Below are 21,206 nucleotides of genomic sequence, written 5' to 3' on the forward strand. Positions count from 1 at the left end.
TTTGAAATTTAATAGACAGTAATAACAGAACATTCAGTATAATAAATAAAATAACACATATCTGAGAGGATGATAGAGCAGATTGTTACCCCTCGAAAAGACATTGTCAACCTTGGCTTCGCCTCAGTTGACAATGTTTTCTCGGGGTAACAATCTACTCTATCACCCTCTCAGCTATGTGTTATTTATATAATGATATTGCCATAAATATGGATTAACAACTTTGTGGAAATATATCTTTTTCTTGTAATATAAATATTACTTTTTTAAAATTAGTTCAAAGATATCTCAAAGACTAAAGACAAAATAAAAATAACACTATATAAATTTCATGCGTTCAAATCGCTTTTCTGGATTTACCTTCATCAGGAACGATCAAAGCCGAATATATTGAAAGTCAAGGAAGTATAAGAACCGAAATAGTTGAAAAATGTATGACCAAAAAAGGACCTTAAATAATAGCCAAATCCATCTAAAGTCAACTTTGCCTGAGGAAGTTGGATCCTTAAGTTTCTTAATAATGTATCAATTTATAAACGGAAAGTTAAGTTATAAATTATAAAAAGTGACAGCCATCGATTTATTGGAAAATGTCTGTATTTTTACTTCCCTTAAATCATTTTTAAACACTATTTTGTAAAATTGAACGTAATTAATATTTTATGGGTAAATGCAAATTAACAATATGACGCCAATTCATGTACGTTAACTGGATTTTCTTAAATTCAGACGCCGTATGATGGACATATGCTGTCTTTGATAACATTAATGGTACCAATATTTAAAGAAGTCCGTCATATTATTTTCTTCTGTGAAACGAAGAGGAGGATTGGCAGCACTTGGTTGATCTTGTCTCTTGTCTGTTTGTCTGTTTCAAATAATAAGAGTATAGCCAATCTTTGCCAACTGGGTTTGATAGATATGTTCTGTGACAAATTGCACACCAATTTTGCAAAGCTTACGTTTTGCACTTTTTTTTCCAAACGCGTTAATTCATAATTACAGATCATGGTTTAGAGTATGATTTGATTGTTATAATTTAAAAAAAAAAAAGATTTGACGTAGTACATTTATCGAAAATATAATTTTACTATGCAACTATTGATTTTGTTTCGTATATTTACATCCGGCGTACACCAAGAATTGATATTCAAAACTATTGTAAGAGAAATATACTTGGGTTGAAAAATTTTAATATAAAATATTAAACGATATAAACGCAAGAGCTATATAATTTTGCAAGTTTAATATTTAATCAGACGAATCAACAAGAAGAAACTATAAAACACGTCAATCGGGAAATATCGCCTAATGACCATCACATGATTCACAAAACATGACAGATTCATTCATGTTTGCAGTTTTATGTGTAAATAGACATAATAGATGACCATGTTTACGTCAGGTCATAAGGTCATGGTCATTGTAACTGACCTAAACAATCTATAACCATCGTTTGTTATAACCAATCGTTTAGCAGATGATGCCAATAAGGAAATGCTCAACCATATAAAAAGAAAGCTTTGGTTAATTGTTATCATTCATCAAATCTACACACATTGGTCTACACGAGTATGAAGTCTATTCTCTATTCTGTCGTTCTCTTAATTTCCTTTTATTGCACTCAAGGTATGTAAAATGCACAGATTAAGTAAAGAGAATTAACGACAAAGACACGTCTTATAACATTAATACTTATATTTATACTGTTTATTTCTTTCCCTCTTCGGTGCTTTAAGATGTTAGAATATTTTGCCAGTAAATCAAATTAGATTTAAAATTATTTATTCAACATTGGGCAAATAAATTTTAAGAATTGAGCGTGTCAGGTTTTTTTTTCTATTATAGTCTGTATTTTACAAATTGATAAAAATACAACGTTACATACTTAATATTGTTTTCGTTTTTTGTTATTCAAATAACAAATTTATCAGGATACTTTTGTACCTGAAATAATGGCAGTAAACTGCAAAAGAGTTTAAGCATGAACATCAATAATAAATAATGGAAAGGGATGACAATTATAACCATCACTAAATGAGGGAAATAAACATATTTTAAAATATACTTTATGTATGCTTTATCTAAATACGAAAGTGTCAAACTATTTGTTGAACTCTTTTTTAGGTCGCATCTATGGTTACCACAAGAAGACGAAAAAGATTTCAACTGTGTTACCTAGAAACAAAACTCCTCCTTGTAACGTTGGATGCACAAGACAATTTATACCTCTAGAATGTAGACAGGAATCATTCGGATTTGAGAATGGTGTGAGATGTAAGGGGTGCGACATTGATATTTGCAGAGGCAGGGGAGATAATTTCAACAGATGGCAGGACAATGTTAGAAGGGAAGACGGTGGGCGCTGGAGAAACCGTGATCAAGGAATCGATGTTGGATTCATCGATAACATTCAAAATGACTTTTTAAATCAAGGACAAAGGTTAAATCAAGGTGACTGGTCACGAAATAGATTCGATACTAGAATAAACAGACAATTCAGAAATGAATGGAATTTGTGATCGGATTTTAGTTTTGTAAAAATATGTTGTAAGCTATCATGTTATAATTAGTCATGAAATCCACGTTACATGAGTGAAACAATATGTCAGTGTTATTTTTTTATATTTTTGCAAATAAAATTATGTTTTTATAAAAAATATTTCAAGATTTTACAGGTCTCTGTATGCCTCCTCCTTTCAAGAGAAGTTTGAAAGTCTAAGAGTTCTCAATATCAAGAATACTTCGAGGGGTTTATATAGGATTGTACAAAGGTCACTTTTTTGGGCCCTTAAATTAGAAAATAAAAACATAACATCTCTCATATGTTCCCATAGTCTGACTGATATCAGTATTAAGAGTGTTGATAATAACTGCGAACATTCTCTAATGCTGTATAGTTTTTTATTGCTTTTTTCGTGTTTTTGTTAATTCATGTACGCTCAATTTATACAGTTATGTTCTGTATTTTTGTTAGGTGTTGGGATTGACTATAAAAATTTGGAGATGTGGAATGTTTGCCAATAAGACAACTATTCCCCAGAGCCCAACTATTCTTTACGATTCTGAAAATTATGTTATAGCCCCCTTATCGAGATTTAAAAGTCGAAATGTGTGAGTAATGAATCTCACCACATTTATATGTGTCTGTCCTTAGCCAGGGAAATCGTCAGTGGTTGTCATGTCATATATCTGAACGTACTGGGATTTGTATAACTATGTATAGAAACTGGTGAAGAAGAAGGATCTGTTATAGTCTCTGTTACGATCTGTCAAAACTTGTTAGGCTCGTAATAATTTAGACATTGGTCTATTGTTGAAAACGTTGTTCTGAATGTTTATCATTTGTGTTGTCGGGTTGCTGTCTCATTAACAAATACTTAAGATCTGTTTATTTAGATTCCAAATTTCAAATAATTGCTATGAATTGTATTTCGAGGTTATGAACTGGATGATAAAAACTCGTAGGTGCAATAAAAAAGACAACGCAATGACAACAAGAAAACCAACGAAAAGACCAAAAGAAATTGTCGAAATATAGCATATATACTTTGACATTCTGAACAGACACAAGATTATTGAAAAGGGAAACAAGATATATAAGAACGAGACATGACCTCGGTAAGTAACTATTTTGTCCCAATTTTCAGTTTATGATTCATCATTTAATTAGGTCAGGTAGAAAAAGTCATGGTTTCTTACCCTTGGCCAAATGTATACGCTGTAATTGATCTTCAGTAATATCTTACAAGCATAGGACAGGCAAAGAATGAACGACGTATATACACTTCCGCTCTTTCGCATAGTAACGTTTTGGATATTTCAATGGACCTAATTTTGTATAACTGGTAAAACGTTGCGTTAGGGATTTAGTTAACAAAATTACTTAAAACCTTTACTAAATTCTTTCACAGATTCAAAGATTTGCTTTTGAAGTTCGGCAGTACCTGTAGCAATCTTATTACAAAGGATATATCACATCCTAATTTGACGGTGATTTTGTTTTTAGGGCCAGTAAATATAGATACGATCAATGTAAACGTATTGATGAATAAAATATTCTGAAAGGTTATCAATGTAACACTGTAATCTTTGAATATTGTCTTCGTCAGTACTAACATTGGATTTGCATTTATTTTAAATATAACTTAATTCGTATGGCTATACAGTGGTGAACATTTTTGGACCTTAATTCGGTCAATACTTATATGTTATAGTATGGCATTGTTCGATGCCATGCTTTTCTGATCAGACTGTTTATGACGTTCTGACACGTACTATATCCTTGGATATGTACTGATCGAAATTTTAGTCCAGCAGAACTTGATTTGATTATTAGTTAAAATTAGCTTTAAATTAGATATATATATATCAGTAACTGCGAGAAATATAAGATCGGTCCCGTTTATTTTTTTGTCTTTTTGTTAGTTTTTTTTAATGTACGTACTGACGAACTGACGAGTCAATCCTTTTCCAACTGATTTTATAGTTTGTTTTAATGGTGTGTTGTTACGCCACTTTACCAGGTTAGGGAAGGATTGATCGCACAAACATGTTCAACATCGCCACATTCTTAATGTCACACAGTGCCTGTCCGAAGTCAGAATCCCGTTATTCGTTCGTTGGTTGCTGTCTGCCTTAATATTTGTTTTACGTTGTTTTTATGATTAATCAAGCCTTTCTTTTAATTGTTTCACATTTTGTCTTGACGAGGCCTTTTATCACATCCCCATCCTGTAGTTACTGGTTGATAGTTGTTTCACTAGCAATCATACCATATCTCCTTATTTTTATATTCTCAATAACTTGCTGTCAGGTTTCAAGCCTTAACATTCGTGTACCACTGTACTACTTAGTTACTCAACTTTATCGAATATATTAATATGAATATATTTAGATTGAATAACATTTTGATCTAGTATATCCTTTAATTTTGTTGCGACATTTTCAATACTAGTTTTATAAAGGTTCGAACTGTACACTAGATTGGTTGAAGTCGAGAAGAAAGGGAGTCAAGGTCAATGAATTTAACATTATGTCTGATAAAATACTAAAAAACCAGCATACGTGTACAACACGATTCTATTATTGGGTTTCTGTTTTCATTCATGTTATGCATATTTAAAATGATTTACCACTCTAGGAATATAATTAAGTCATTGATATATTTGCATGCAGATGAATCTACCTTGTATAATAAATGCAGTGGTGTACATATATGAAATTTTAACCTTAAAAAAGAGATCGATATCATTAAAAACTGATGTACTGATAATAACATGAAATTTGAATCCCTTTTTACTGTCAATTGTTGCTGGACACAATATCACAAAGTAATCTGTGCATAACAAGGATCGTATCAAAGACAAAAATAATTACCGTTATAAACGATCGAACATTTTCGAAGCGTTCCGAGATATATGGTCCCGACATAATCTAATCATATGAACGACTCTTTATAATAGTGCTAACTGGAATGGGTTCCTTGTTACAGGATACCGAGTTAAGTCCCTTCAGAAACCTATCATCTTTCAAATGGGGTATTGCACCGAGACAATAATTATGTAAAGATGCTTTAATTTGTATAAAATTCAAAGGATATTCATTAAACTAACAAGGAAGTGAATACAATGAGAATATTAGGGCGAAGGTATTACTCTCTTTAATAGCGATGATTATCCTTAAAAATTTTCAAAGGAACACTGAAGGGTGCTTCTAGCATGTGAAAGTATTAAAATTTGGCGATCAAATATAGGGAATAAAAAATCCGCCCTTCATTTGTAACGATATTGCATTGAACTAATGGTGGAAATAATTTGATCCTCCTTCAAACTCATCGATATAAAGGCGTGAACCCCAGCTGTATAAATTCTTGTTTTATATATTGATAATGCCTTTAATTGGAATACACAATTAAATAAGATGTTGTCTGCTCTATGGTCGGGTTGTTGTCTCTTTGACACATTCCCCATTTCCATTCTCAATTTTATAATATATCATATCATTTGAATAAAGTTGTAACATAGGATACGTACTTTTTTACTGATACATTTTACGCATAATTTATTTCAATGTCTATATTCTCTGATTATTTTTTAATGTTTAAGAAATCTACAAGAGTAATAGTGCATGCTGACACAATGACATCTGTTTAGTTTATTGACAGTCTAAATTTGTTAAATGTTACAAAGGAAATTAATATCAGAGGGCTGTTTTGATATGGCTCCTAACTTTTTACAACAAAATAAATTATTTTACATGATAATCAAAACTATTATTTACTTTCAGCTAATGGAAAACTGCTACATGTGTACATCAATCAAACTGAATATAAACACATCTGTTTAAGAAGTCATTTATGTATACTGGCTTTCAAATATTGGAACACTTTACCAGATGCAATACAAATGTGAAATACTATTGTAAATTTTAAAGAAAAAATGTTTTGGTATTTTCATGGGGAAAAAGCAAATAAATAAATAAACGATATTTAATGTATGATATTTATATATCTGTTTATTTAGATATAATGGGTCTTTGTAACATATCATCCGAGAGCCTGATCAGTATAAGTGGTAAGTAATCAGATTGTCCTCTGTAAATAAAGATTATGTTTTTTTCATATTTGTTTCAAAGTCAAAAAGAGACCCTATTAAGTAATTATATGTTCTGTTCGTTGACAGAGCAAGGTAGTATTAATGAGCAGGTAATAAGAAAGTATACGTTTAGTATCTTTCGTCTTTTATAAAACGAAGAGGATGATTGGTAAGATCATAGTTGATCTTGTGTCTGTGAGGGTCTGTTACAACGAATAAGAATATTAACTATATAGTGTGGCCAGGCAGCTGTGTAAGATAGAATTGTACTAAGACAAAATGCACATAACTTTTCAAATTCTGAAATTTTAAATGCATAGTGATTCATAGGTAGAAATAAAATGGAGAATGGAAATGCATGTCTAAATGTTTTTGTAAATTCAATCAGATGAATAAACACTAAATTAATATTCACAACAATAGCAAATTCAAAATATTTCGATTGCACATTCATTGATAAAAAAGAGATTATAAAACAAGTCACTTTGGACATATTCATTTACAACCTTCGTCAAATGACCATCACGTGATTCACAAAACAAGACAGATGCATTCATGATTGCAGTTTTCTATGTAAATAGACATAATAAATGACTATATGCGTACGTCAGGTCATAACGTCATGGTCATTGTACTGACCTAAACAATCTATACACATCATTTGTTATAGCCAATCGTTTAATAGATAGTTCCAATAAGGAAACCATCAACCTTATAAAAGATAGCTTTGGTATGTTGTTATCATTCATCAAATCTACACACATTAGTCTACACGAGTATGAAGTCTATTATCTATTCTGTCGTTCTCTTAATTTCAATTTATTCCACTCAAGGTATGTAAAATGTTAAGAGAATAACAAATATACGTCTTATGACTTTACTTCTTTCATTTCTTCTGTTTATTTCTTTCACTCTTCGTTGCTTTAAGATGGTTATAGACTAGGCTAGTTTGATGGCAAATCAAATTAAAGTTAAAATTATTTCTTAAATTATATGTTTAATCTATTAATTCAGCATAACGAAAATCAACTTTTAGAATTAAGCGTATCAGGGGTTTCTTTTCTGTAGCACACACATTCGTAGAATTACAACGTTATACACTTAATTTTGTTTTCTTTTTTTTCGGTCAATTACATTTATCAGCGTACTTCCGTATTAAACGAGTAGTCTCCCTTGAAATAATGACAGTAAACTGTAAAAGAGATTAAGCCTGAAAACAATAGTTAATGGAATACAATGAATATTATAACCAGAAATAAACGAAGAAAATAATGACATTTTAAATTGACTTTGTGTATGCTTCATCTAAATAAAAAAGGAGTCAAACTTAATTTTGAACTATTTTTTAGGTCGCAGCTATGGCTACCACAAGAAGACGAAAAAGGTTCCAGTTGTGTTACCTAGCATCAAAACTCCAATCTGTAACGTCGGATGTACAAGACAATTTATACCTCTAGAATGTAGACAGGAAACATTCGGATTTGAGAATGGTGTGAGATGTAAAGGATGCGACATTGATATTTGCAGAGGTAGGGGAGATAATTTCAACAGATGGCAGGATAACGAAAGAAGGGAAAATGGTGGGCACTGGAGAAACCGTGATCAAGGAATCGATGTTGGATTCATTGATAACATTCAAAATGACTTTTTAAATCAAGAACAAAGGTTAAATCAAGGTGATTGGTCAAGAAATAGATTCGATACTAGAATAAACAGACAATTCAGAAATGAATGGAATTTGTGATCGGAATTTAGTTTGGGAAAATACGTTGTCAGCTATTGTGTTATAATTAGTCATGAAATCCACGTTATATAAGTGATAAATATGTCAATATTGTAATAATAGTATTTGTTTTATATTTTTGCAAATAAAATAATGTTTTTATCAAATATATATCGAAATTTTTTTTTATTGACAACCGAATATCAACCCTGCGAAATATTATCGATATTGAGAACTCTCAGGCTTTTAAACTTCTCTTGTAGAGAAGAGGCAAAATAAGGCCCTTTTATGGCTCTTTGGATTAAAAAAATAAAACAAATTACATCTCTCATATATTCCGATATTTTTTTCGGATATCAGTTTTTAGAGTTTTGATAATAACTGCGAGCATTCTTTAATGATGTATCGTTTATTATCACTTGTTGCGATTTCTTTTTATCTATCATTCATGTACGATCATTATAAGTAATGTTTTATTTTTGTTAGTTTATGATATTGAATATACAAATCAGGAAAGGTGGAATGATTGCCAATGAGACAACTTTTCCACAGAGTCTAAATATTCCTATTGGATCTTAAATTATGTTATAGTCCCACTATCAAGATTTAAACAGTAAATGTGTGAGTATATTAAACCACATCAGATTTGTATGTGTCTGTCCAAAGCCAGAACCTCGACAGTAGTTGTCATGTCATATATCTGAACGTCTAGCGATTTTGAACTATCTATGGACACTGGCGAAGTAGGTAGGGTGGATCTGTTATAGTCTCTGTAAAATTCTGTCAAAACTTGTTAGATTTCTAATGGTTTAGAGCTTGGAATATCGTATAGACACTGGTCTTTCGCTGAACACATTGTTCTGAATGTTTGTTTGTGTTGTCGGGTTGCTGTCTCGTTGGCAAATACTTACATATCTTTTTATTCGGAGTACCAATTTCAAGTCATTGCTATAAATTGTACTTCGGTGTTATCAACTGGACAATTACTTAGACATATAGATACGCTGTAAATGGTCTTCAGTAAAATCTTGCAAGTATAGGACAAAGAATGAACGAGGTGTATACGTCCCCGCTATTTCACATAGTGACGTTTGGGATATTTCTAGGGACATAATTTTGTAACACTGGTAAATGATTGCATTAGCGGTTTAGTAACCATAAATTATTAAAAACATTTATAAAATTCTTTCACAGATACAAAGATTTGCTTTTGGGTTTGATGGGATTTGTAGCAATCGTATTACAAACAAGATATTACATCTTAGTTTGACGGTGATGTTGTTTAAGAGCCAATAAAAATAGATATAGGATGAATGTAAACGTATTGATGAATAAACTATTCTGAAAGGTAATCAATTTAACACTTCAATCTTTGAATATTGATATATATATATACATGTATCAGTAACTGCGAGAAATATAAGATCGGTCCCGTGTATTTGTTATCTATTTTTTAGGTTTTTTTTAATGTACGTACTGACGACCTGACGAGTCAAGCCTTATCCAACTGATTTTGTAGTTTGTTTTGATGGTGTGTTGTTACGCCACTTTACCAGGTTAGGGAAGGATTGATCGCACAAACATGTTCAACACCGCCACATTCTTAATGTCACACAGTGCCTGTCCGAAGTCAGAATCCCGTTATTCGTTCTTTGGTTGCTGTCTGCCTTAATATTTGTTTTACGTTTGTTGTTGTAATGATTAATCAAGCCTTTCTTTTAATTGTTTCACATTTTGTCTTGACGAGGACTTTTATCACATCCCCATCCTTTAGTCACTGGCTGACAGTTGTTTCACTAGCAATCATACCGTATCTCCTTATTTTTATATTCTTTATAATTTGCTGTCAGATTTCAAGCCTTATCATTCGTGTACCACTGTACTACTTAATTACTAAACTTTATCGAATATATTAATATGAATATATTTAGATTGAATAACATTTTGATCTAGTATATCCTTTAATTTTGTTGAGACATTTTCAATACTAGTTTTATAAAGGTTCGAACTGTACACTAGATTGGTTGAAATCGAGAAGAAAGGGAGTCAAGGTCATTGAATTTAACGTTATGTCTGATAAAATACTAAAAAACCAGCATACATGTACAACACGATTCTATTATTGGGTTTCTGTTTTCATTCATATTATGCATATTAATGATTAACCACTTTAAGAATATAATTAAATCATTGATATATTTGCATGCAGATGAATCTACCTTGTATGATAAATGCAGTGGTGTACATATATGAAATTTTAACCTTAAAAAAGAGATCGATATCATTAAAAACTGATGTACTGAAAATAACATGAACTTTGAATCCCTTTTTACTGTCAATTGTTGCTGGACACAATATCACGTAGTAATCTGTGCATAACAAGGATCGTATCAAAGACGAAATTAATTACCGTTATAAACGATCGAACATTTTCGAAGCGTTCCGAGATATATGGTCCCGACATAATCTAATCATATGAACGACTCTTTGTAATAGTGCAAACTGGAATGGGTTCCCTGTTACAGGATACCGAGTTAAGTCCCTTCAGAAACCTATCATCTTTTAAATGGGGTATTGCACCGAGATGATAATTATGTAAAGATGCTTTAATTTGTATAATATTCAAAGGATATTCATTAAACTAACAAGGAAGTAAATAAAATGAGAATATTAGGGCGAAGGTATTACTCTCTTTAATAGCGATGATTATCCTTAAAAATTTCCAAAGGAACACTGAAGGGTGCTTCTAGTATGTGTAAGTATTAAACTTTGGCGATCAAATATAGGGAATAAAAAATCCGCCCTTCATTTGTAACGATATTGCATTGAACTAAAGGTGGAAATAATTTGATCCTCCTTCAAACTTATCGATATAAAGGCGTAAACCCCAGCTGTATACACTCTTGTTTTATATATTGATAATGCCTTTAATTGGAATACACAAATAAATAAGATGTAATATATCATATCATTTGAATAAAGTTGTAACATCGAATACGAACTTTTCTACTGATACATTTTACGCAATATTTTCAATGCCTATATTCTCTGATTATTTTTTAATGTTTTAGAAATCTACAAGAGTAATAGTGCAAGCTGACACAATGACATCTGTTAAGTTTATCGACAGTCTAAATTTGGTAAATGTTACAAAGGAACTTAATATCAGAGGGCTGTTTTGATATGGCTCCTAACTTTTTACAACAAAATAAATTATTTTATATGATAATCAAAACTATTATTTACTTTCAGCTAATGGAAAACTGCTACATGCGTACATCAACTAAACTGAATATCAAATACATCTGTTTAAAAAGTCATTTATGTAGACTGGCTTTCAAATATTGGAACACTTTACCAGATGCAATACAAATGTGAAATACTATTGTAAATTTTAAAGAAAAAATGTTTTGATATTTTCATGGGTAAATAAATAAACGATATTTAATGTATAATATTTATATATCTGTTTATTTAAATATAATGAGTCTTTGTTCTGAAAACCTGATCAGTATAAGTGGTAAGTAATCAGGTTGTTCTCTGTAAATAAAGATTATGTGTTTTTCATATTTGTTTCAAAGTCAAAAAGAGACCCTATTAAGTAATTATATGTTCTGTTCGTTGACAGAGCAAGGTAGTATTAATGTGCAGGAAATATGAAAGTATACGTTTAGTATCTTTCGTCTTTTATGAAACTAAGAGGATGATTGGTAAGATCATAGTTGATCTTGTGTCTGTGAGGGTCTGTTACAACGAATAAGAATATTGACTATATATCGTGGTCAGGCAGCTGTGTAAGATAGAATTGTACTATGACAAAATTCACATAAGTTTTCAAATTCTAAAATTTTAAATGTATAGTGATTCATAGGTAGAAATAAAATGGAGAATGGAAATGCATGTCTAAAAGTTTTTGTAAATTAAATCAGATGAATAAACACTAAATTAATATTCACAACAATAGCAAATTCAAAATATTTCGATTGCACATTCATTGACAAAAAAGAGATTATAAAACACGTCACTTTGGACATATTCATTTACAACCTTCGTCAAATGACCATCACGTGATTCACAAAACATGACAGATGCATTCATGTTTGCAGTTTTCTATGTAAATAGACATAATAAATGACTATATGCGTACGTCAGGTCATAACGTCATGGTCATTGTACTGACCTAAACAATCTATACACATCATTTGTTATAGCCAATCGTTAAATAGATAGTTCCAATAAGGAAACCATCAACCTTATAAAAGATAGCTTTGGTATGTTGTTATCATTCATTATCAAATCTACACACATTGGTCTACACGAGAATGAAGTCTATTCTCTATTCTGTCGTTCTCTTAATTTCAATTTATTCCACTCAAGTTATGTAAAATGTTAAGAGAATAACAAATATACGTCTTATGACATTACTTCTTTCATTTCTTCTGTTTATTTCTTTCACTCTTCATTGCTTTAAGAAGGCTATAGACTAGACTAGTTTGATGGAAAATCAAATTAAAGTTAAAATTATTTCTTAAATTATATTTTTAATCTATTCAGCATAACGAAAATCAACTTACAGAGATTGAGCGTACCAGGGTTTGTTTTCTGTAGCACACATGTTCAACTTGGTAAAATGACAACGTTACACACTTAATATTGTTTTCTTTTTTTTCGGTCAATTAAATCCCGAATATATCAGCGTACTTCCGTATTAAACGAGTCGTCTCCCTTGAAATAATGACAGTAAACTGCAAAAGAGATTAAGCCTAAAAACAATAATTAATGGAATACAATGAATATTATAACCAGGAATAAACGAAGAAAATATTGACATTTTAAATTGACTTTGTGTATGCTTCATCTAAATAAAAAAGGAGTCAAACTAAATTTTTGAACTATTTTTCAGGTCGCAGCTATGGCTACCACAAGAAGACGAAAAAAGTTTCAGTTGTGTTACCTAGCATCAAAACTCCACTCTGTAACGTCGGATGTACAAGACAATTTATATCTCTAGAATGTAGACAGGAAACATTTGGATTTGAGAATGGTGTGAGATGTAAAGGATGCGACATTGATATTTGCAGAGGCAAGGGAGATAATTTCAACAGATGGCAGGATAACGAAAGAAGGGAAAATGGTGGGCGCTGGAGAAACCGTGATCAAGGAATCGATGTTGGATTCATTGATAACATTCAAAATGACTTTTTAAATCAAGAACAAAGGTTAAATCAAGGTGATTGGTCAAGAAATAGATTCGATACTAGAATAAACAGACAATTCAGAAATGAATGGAATTTGTAATCGGAATTTAGTTTTGGAAAATACGTTGTCAGCTATTGTGTTATAATTAGTCATGAAATCCACGTTATATAAGTGATAAATATGTCAATATTATAATAATATTATTTGTTTTATATTTTTGCAAATAAAATAATGTTTTTATCAAATATATATCGAAGATTTTTTTTTATTGACAACCGAATATCAACCCTGCGAAATATTATCGATATTGAGAACTCTCAGACTTTTAAACTTCTCTTGGAGAGAGGAGGCAAAATAAGGCCCTTTTATGGCTCTTTGGATTAAAAAAATAAAACAAATTACATCTCTCAGATGTTCCGATAGTTTTTCGGATATCAATTTTTTGAGTTTTGATAATAACTACGAGCATTCTTTAATGCTGTATCGTTTATTATCACTTGTTTCGATTTCCTTTTATCTATCATTCATGTACGATCATTATAAGTTATGTTTTATTTTTGTTAGTTTTTGATATTGAATATACAAATTAGGAAAGGTGGAATGATTGCCAATCAGACAACTATTCCACAGAGTCTAAATATTCCTATTGGATCTTAAATTATGTTATAGTCCCACTATCAAGATTTAAACAGTAAATGTGTGAGTATATTAAACCACACCAGATTTGTATGTGTCTGTCCAAAGCAGAACCTCGACAGTAGTTGTCATGTCATATATCTGAACGTCTAGCGATTTTGAACTATCTATGGACACTGGCGAAGTAGGTGGGGTGGATCTGTTATAGTCTCTGTAAAATTCTGTCAAAACTTGCTAGACTCTAATGGTTTAAAGCTTGGAATATCGTATAGACACTGGTCTATCGCTGAACACATTGTTCTGAATGTTTGTTTGTGTTGTCGGGTTGCTGGCTCATTGACAAATACTTACATATCTTTTTATTCGGATTACCAATTTCAAATCATTGCTATAAATTGTACTTCGGTGTTATCGACTGGACAATCACTTAGACATATAGATACGCTGTAAATGGTCTTCAGTAAAATCTTGCAAGTATAGGACAAAGAATGAACGAGGTGTATACGTCCCCGCTATTTCACTTAGTGACGTTTGTGATATTTCTAGGGACATAATTTTGTAAAACTGGTAAATAATTGCATTAGCGATTTAGTAACCATAAATTATTTAAAACCTTTACCAAATTCTTTCACAGACACAAATATTTGCTTTTGGGTTTGATGGGATCTGCAGCAATCGTATTACAAACAAAATGTCACATCCTAGTTTCACGGTGATGTTGTGTTAGAGCCAATAAAAATAGATATACGATGAATGTAAACGTAGTGATGAATAAAATATTCTGAAAAGTAATCAATTTAACACTCTTTGAATATTGTCTTCTTCTGAACTTACATTGATTTTGCATTTGTGTTTAGAGATAACCAAATACGTATGGCTATACAGGTGTGAACATTTTTGGACCTTAATTCATATTAAAGTGTTGCATTTTTCTAGGTGCTTTTCTGATCAGACTGTTTATGACGTGTTATCACTAATTTGTATGATATGTAATTAATAGAATTTTAGTCAAGCAAAACTTGGTTTCATTATTAAACATATTATATGAATTTAGCTTAAAACTAGGAATATATATATACCTTTATTTATATATGTATATATATATATCTAGCGCGTCGGGCATAGTGCAAGGCGATTTGGTGCCACGATATCTGAGTAGCACGAGTTCGAATCCCGGCCATGGAAGAACAAAAAATTTGCTTCCGCAAATTTACAGATCTAACATTGTTGGGCTGTTATTTAGACGAATTATATATATATATATATATATATATAAGTCTGAAAATTACACCCAACAGTGTTAGAATTAGACTTTTATGCTGACAAATTTTTGTCCCTCAACGGGATTCGAACTCACACCTTTGATACACTACAGCACCAATCGCTTAGCCTCATGTCCAGCGCTCTAGACCACACGACCACATCCGCTATATTAAAATATAACTTCAATAGTCGTAGTGTTACCTTGTCACGCAAGGCGAATCCAGAGATAGACATAAGACATGTGTTTTAAGCGTGTGAAGATGTTATATTATTATTTAATACACAATGTATTTGTTATTTGTCAGCAATCTAACTCAACAATTTTTATATACCGTATGGGATAATGATTCAATTCATTATACAGTCACTAGAAATAAGTATATCATACAAACAAGTCTAAGCAAGTGACAACCATACAATATATATGCCCACTGGATCTCAGTGTGTTTGAGACGCAGGGTTAATACAAATATTTATATAAGTCTGAAAATTACACCCAACAGTGTTAGAATTAGACTTTTATGCTGACAAATTTTTGTCCCTCAACGGGATTCGAACTCACACCTTTGATACACTACAGCACCAATCGCTTAGCCTCATGTCCAGCGCTCTAGACCACACGACCACATCCGCTATATTAAAATATAACTTCAATAGTCGTAGTGTTACCTTGTCACGCAAGGCGAATCCAGAGATAGACATAAGACATGTGTTTTAAGCGTGTGAAGATGTTATATTATTATTTAATACACAATGTATTTGTTATTTGTCAGCAATCTAACTCAACAATTTTTATATACCGTATGGGATAATGATTCAATTCATTATACAGTCACTAGAAATAAGTATATCATACAAACAAGTCTAAGCAAGTGACAACCATACAATATATATGCCCACTGGATCTCAGTGTGTTTGAGACGCAGGGTTAATACAAATATTTATATAAGTCTGAAAATTACACCCAACAGTGTTAGAATTAGACTTTTATGCTGACAAATTTTTGTCCCTCAACGGGATTCGAACTCACACCTTTGATACACTACAGCACCAATCGCTTAGCCTCATGTCCAGCGCTCTAGACCACATATATATTAGTAACTGCGAGGAATATAAGATCGGTCCCGTTTTGTTTTTTTTTGTTTTTTTGTTTTTGTTTGTTAGACTTTTTTTTTTATTGTACGAACTGACGAACTGACAAATAGAGCCTAGCTTATCCAACTGATTTTACAGTTAGGGACGGATAGATCGCACAAAAATGTCCAACATCGCCACATTCTTTATGTGCCTGTCTGAAATGAGGATCCAGTTAATGTTCTTAGTTAATCAAGAAATCTTAAATTCTGCTTTAGTTAAATCTCCAACAATATGTTAAAGATATATAATGTGTGAAAAAGGTAATGCCATGTAATGCAATGTAATGCATGAAATTACACTATTTTTTGCTGAAGTAATGCATTAAATTACAATAACATGTAATGCAAAAATTGCTGCATTACACATTACATGCAATTACTTGGAAAAATACAATTACAAATTTGCATTTCCCCATGCCTGCAAAAAAGGTTTTAGCTGTGTTACCTAGCAACAAAACAACGCTCTGTAACGTCGGATGTACACGACAATTTATACCTCTAGAATGTAGACAGAAAACATTCGGATTTGAGAATGTTGTGAGATGTAAAGGATGTGACATTGATATTTGCAGAGGCAGGAGAGATAAATTCGACAAACCGCAGGACAATGTGAGAAGGGAACATGGTGGGCGCTGGAGAAACCGTGATCAAGTAATCGATGTTGGATTCATTGATAACTTTTAAAATGACTCTTTGAATCAAGTTGACTGGTTAACAAATAGATTCGATACTAGAATAAACAGACAATTCAGAAAAGAATGGAATTTGTGATCAGATTTTAGTTTAGTTTATTTTGCTGAAAATATCTTGTACGCTTACCTGCTATAACATGTATAATTAGTTCTGAAATCCATGATACACGTTGAGTGAAACAATAATTCAATATTTTTTCCCCTCTTATTTTGCAAATAAAAGTATGCTTTCATTAAATGAATTTCAAAACTTGCCAAAAGATCTCTTCTCTTGACAACCAAATATGAAGCCCTCGATGCATGTTCGAAATTGAACACTTTCAAACTTTTAAACTTCTTTTGATTGATTGGTTGGTGTTTAAGCCACTTTCAACACTATTGTGCTATTTCATGGCGGTCAGTTTTTATTGGTTCAGCAAACCTGAGTATCCATCGAGAACCACCAACATTCGGTAGGAAACTTCTTTTGAAAGGTGTACATATGATAAAACCATCCTTTTGGGACCCTTTTGAAAAGTCGAAAGCATTATATAGAATAGAGCATAAAAACACAGAATGCGTCAAATAGACAGCAATTCAAACAAAGAGCAAAAAACAGCCCAAGGCAACTACTTGGGTCTTCAAAGCAGCCAGAAAATCCCGTGTGGTCTTATTATCTATATAGCATACAGTCATAATACAGTTATAAGTACTTCTCCTGTTTCTGATTGAATGAGGAGATTTGTTATGATTGCCAATGAGAAGCCATACCGCAAAAGTAAAAATTTTCTTTTCAGCTTCTGTACATTATGTTGTAGCTCTCTGCTCGAGATATAACTAGAGGCTCTAAAGATCACGTTTTGCTCAATGATCTATGTGCATATTTAACAAAGGACACTCTCCAACATTGTAGACGAGAATAGAATTCATGACGAAAATCTCTGTTTTGTTGATCTTGTATTACAGATCATTAAGTCATTTGAGTTTCTATCTTCTATAGTTCTTGCTCAAAACACAAAAGAGAGTTTGGAGTTACTAATATATATCCCCATTTTTTGGCAATCACTCCAGTCAACTAATTATATCGGCAAAATTTGAGTTGTTAGTAGATCCTGCCTTGCTGATCATTTTTGTGATTTAATGTGTCTAATTATCTATTATAATTTTTATCATAAAAGGCAATACGCAAAAAAATGGTAAAAATCCTCACTAAAGGGCAATAACTCCAATAAGGAGTCGTCAGAGTCATCGATTTCCTCCAAACTGTCTTAATTGTAGATCTTGTCTTGCTGATCTTTTTGGCTTATCTAAGTTTCTATCTATATATTTAATTATTCAGCATATACAAATCAAAAATCATAAATATAAACCTTAAACTTGAATGTGTCTGAACACACTTAACAGGCACTTTTTTCTTGCATATCCCTGGTATTTTTGAAATAACACCTTTACTAGATTAAGTAAATTAAGTAACTTATAATACAAATACCTTTTGAGTCAACATTTTAATTTAATATACAAGTAAATATATAAAAAAAACAATAGACATAAAGACATAATATATTACAATTGAGACAAAAAAAAACCTCAACACAGTAAGTTGATAAATAATTTGAGACATACATCTATCAAACAAGTCTCCTTAATCATTTAACAAATACGCGTTAATGCAGATAATTTCAACCAATGAAAATAATGCTGCTTTATGGGGCTTATTTAAGCAATCTCATAAAATACAGTTTGATACTTTGTATATGTCTGTATTCACATTTCCAAAAGGATGATATTTGTCTTGGCAAGAGATTAATTATGCAAACAATTCACTTTTTCATTAAAAAAATACCTAGAGGATAACATAAATTTCAAATATAAGAGTGCAAATAAGATAAAAACCTAACAGAAATACAACTCAACAAGAATTTGCCTATGTTTCACTCACTTACAACGCCCAGCCAGTAATATCACATTTATATGTTCAGTGAACTTTTAAATCTGGATCCAAACTGTTGTTTTGAATAAAATTTGAAAAGTTAACATCATAAATAGCAAGTGAACTAAATTTCAAGTTGATGTGATCACAACTTCCTGGTAAACTACATGTACCTTAACCAAAAACTCTGAGAATGTGCCGGTTTGACAGGATAACATTTTCATGTTCAGTAAACTATTGAATCCAGACCATAACTATTAATTAGCATAAAATTCATAAAGGGAACATCAGAATTAACATGTGTACTACATTTCAAAATTATGTGACCATTACTTTTTTGCAAATTTAAATACTTTAACCAAAACTTAATCCTGCATGATACGAAACAGACAATATGAACCCTGAAAAAACAGACTATGGAATTATGGACAGTCACAGAGACCAGAAAATATGATGAAATGTAAAAGTATGGATATGCTTAAAATATATTGCTTTCAATGACTTGTTCCCTAAGAATTGACACGTAATGCCTGATTACATCTAAAATATCTCAGGAATGATTTGACCCAGTCTGTAAAAGAACTCACAACCTCCTTCACTCAATATCTTATATGCATTAAAATTTTCACACTTTAGTCATGAATAAAGTTAGCAAAAAGTGAAACGAATAGACAGTCATTAACACATTGATATGGCTATCCAGTTAAAGAACTGTTAGAAGTCTCTGTTGTGGTTAAACAGCAATAAACTTTACATTCAATATATTCTATCTTCATATACAAGCCACTTTAGACACTAGAAATATCACAGCACTGTTCAAAACATCTTTCTTCTTTATCTGCTAACTATTTGCCAATCATTGGGATATTAATGGATGGATCAGATTCACATTTTTCTGATCTGAAATGGCGGATTTAGAAAATAAGACAATTTATTAACAAAAATGTTGTTGCTTATTCAATATTTTAATTACATACTAGTATAACATATAATCACAACTAAAATATTCATTTAACCCTTTCAACGCTACACAAACAAATAGAAAAATGGCTGCTGCTGCTGCATTTTTTTTTTGTGTTCATTCATTAGAACAGTATATTCTTTTCAGACTGCTGTATCTTTTTTATAATTAGAGATACAGACAAAGTTAGTATATGAATAAAATGCTTCGCTGGGGCGCAGCTTGATACGACCGCAGAGGTCGAACCCTGAACAGTTGGGGCAAGTATGGACACAACATTCAAGCTTGATACAGCTCTGAATTTGGATTGTTTTTAAATATTTGACACAGCATAGGTTTCTGACACAGAAAGAATGTGGTCTAAGAACTTGAATTTTTTTAATTTACCTATTATGGTCCAATGTCCAAAATCAAAATACATGGCAGTGTTCTCCCCAGACCATTAAAGGACCACGGGCCCGCGATGTATATTTTTTTACCGTGGTGGTATCGTTCTTACCGCGATGTATAATTTTTCTCCGTGGTGCTAAAATTTTCAGTTAAAAAATCGTAAATCGGTAAAGTGTTAAACGACTTGTTTAATCTTTTCCGTGCGGTATAAAATTCCAGGTGAAATTTGACCAGTTCAAACCAGTTCAACACGGATTGTTTACACCATGTGATCGATTTACCTTTATGAGGTTAACCTTTGTTGATTGGATTTAATTGATGTAATTAACACTTTTTACATGATTCTTTTGTGTTTTAATTTAGAAATCATAACTTTATCATCATAGATAACTATTTTAAGGCTTCACTCACCACCTGACAAGTCGGCAAATACTTTGTACACAAACCGTGTTGACCCGATAGTTGTACACACGACGGTACATATTTTGTACATTATAAAGTTAGCTCAATACTTATATTATAGTTTTATATGTCTCTGATTAAACCATGGCCAAAATTATCTTTAATTATGACATAGTTATTGCATGATATTCCGGTTTCAAACTGTCAACAAGTAATTCAAAGGGGAAGGATCCCATGACCCAGTTAGTTCATGTAGAATATTCAAAATTATTTACAATTAACTGCAATCTATTCTATTT

At 31.6% G+C, this 21,206-nt stretch overlaps 1 long non-coding RNA gene across 5 annotated transcripts; it reads left to right on the forward strand.

Moving 5' to 3' along the window:
• The first annotated feature begins 1,524 nt into the window (after positions 1-1,524).
• On the forward strand, positions 1,525-13,767 carry LOC127725361 (uncharacterized). Of its 5 annotated transcripts, none has more exons than XR_007992956.1 (2): positions 1,525-1,629; positions 13,223-13,767. It is a non-coding gene; the product is annotated as an uncharacterized LOC127725361 (long non-coding RNA). The 5 variants fall into 5 exon arrangements; XR_007992953.1 differs by lacking the exon at positions 13,223-13,767 and adding an exon at positions 2,128-2,662; XR_007992954.1 differs by lacking the exon at positions 1,525-1,629 and adding an exon at positions 7,348-7,429.
• Positions 13,768-21,206: the final 7,439 nt, after the last annotated feature.

Source organism: Mytilus californianus, unplaced genomic scaffold (assembly GCF_021869535.1).
Source record: "Mytilus californianus isolate M0D057914Y unplaced genomic scaffold, xbMytCali1.0.p SCAF_15, whole genome shotgun sequence".
Classification (NCBI taxonomy): Eukaryota; Metazoa; Mollusca; class Bivalvia; order Mytilida; family Mytilidae; genus Mytilus; species Mytilus californianus.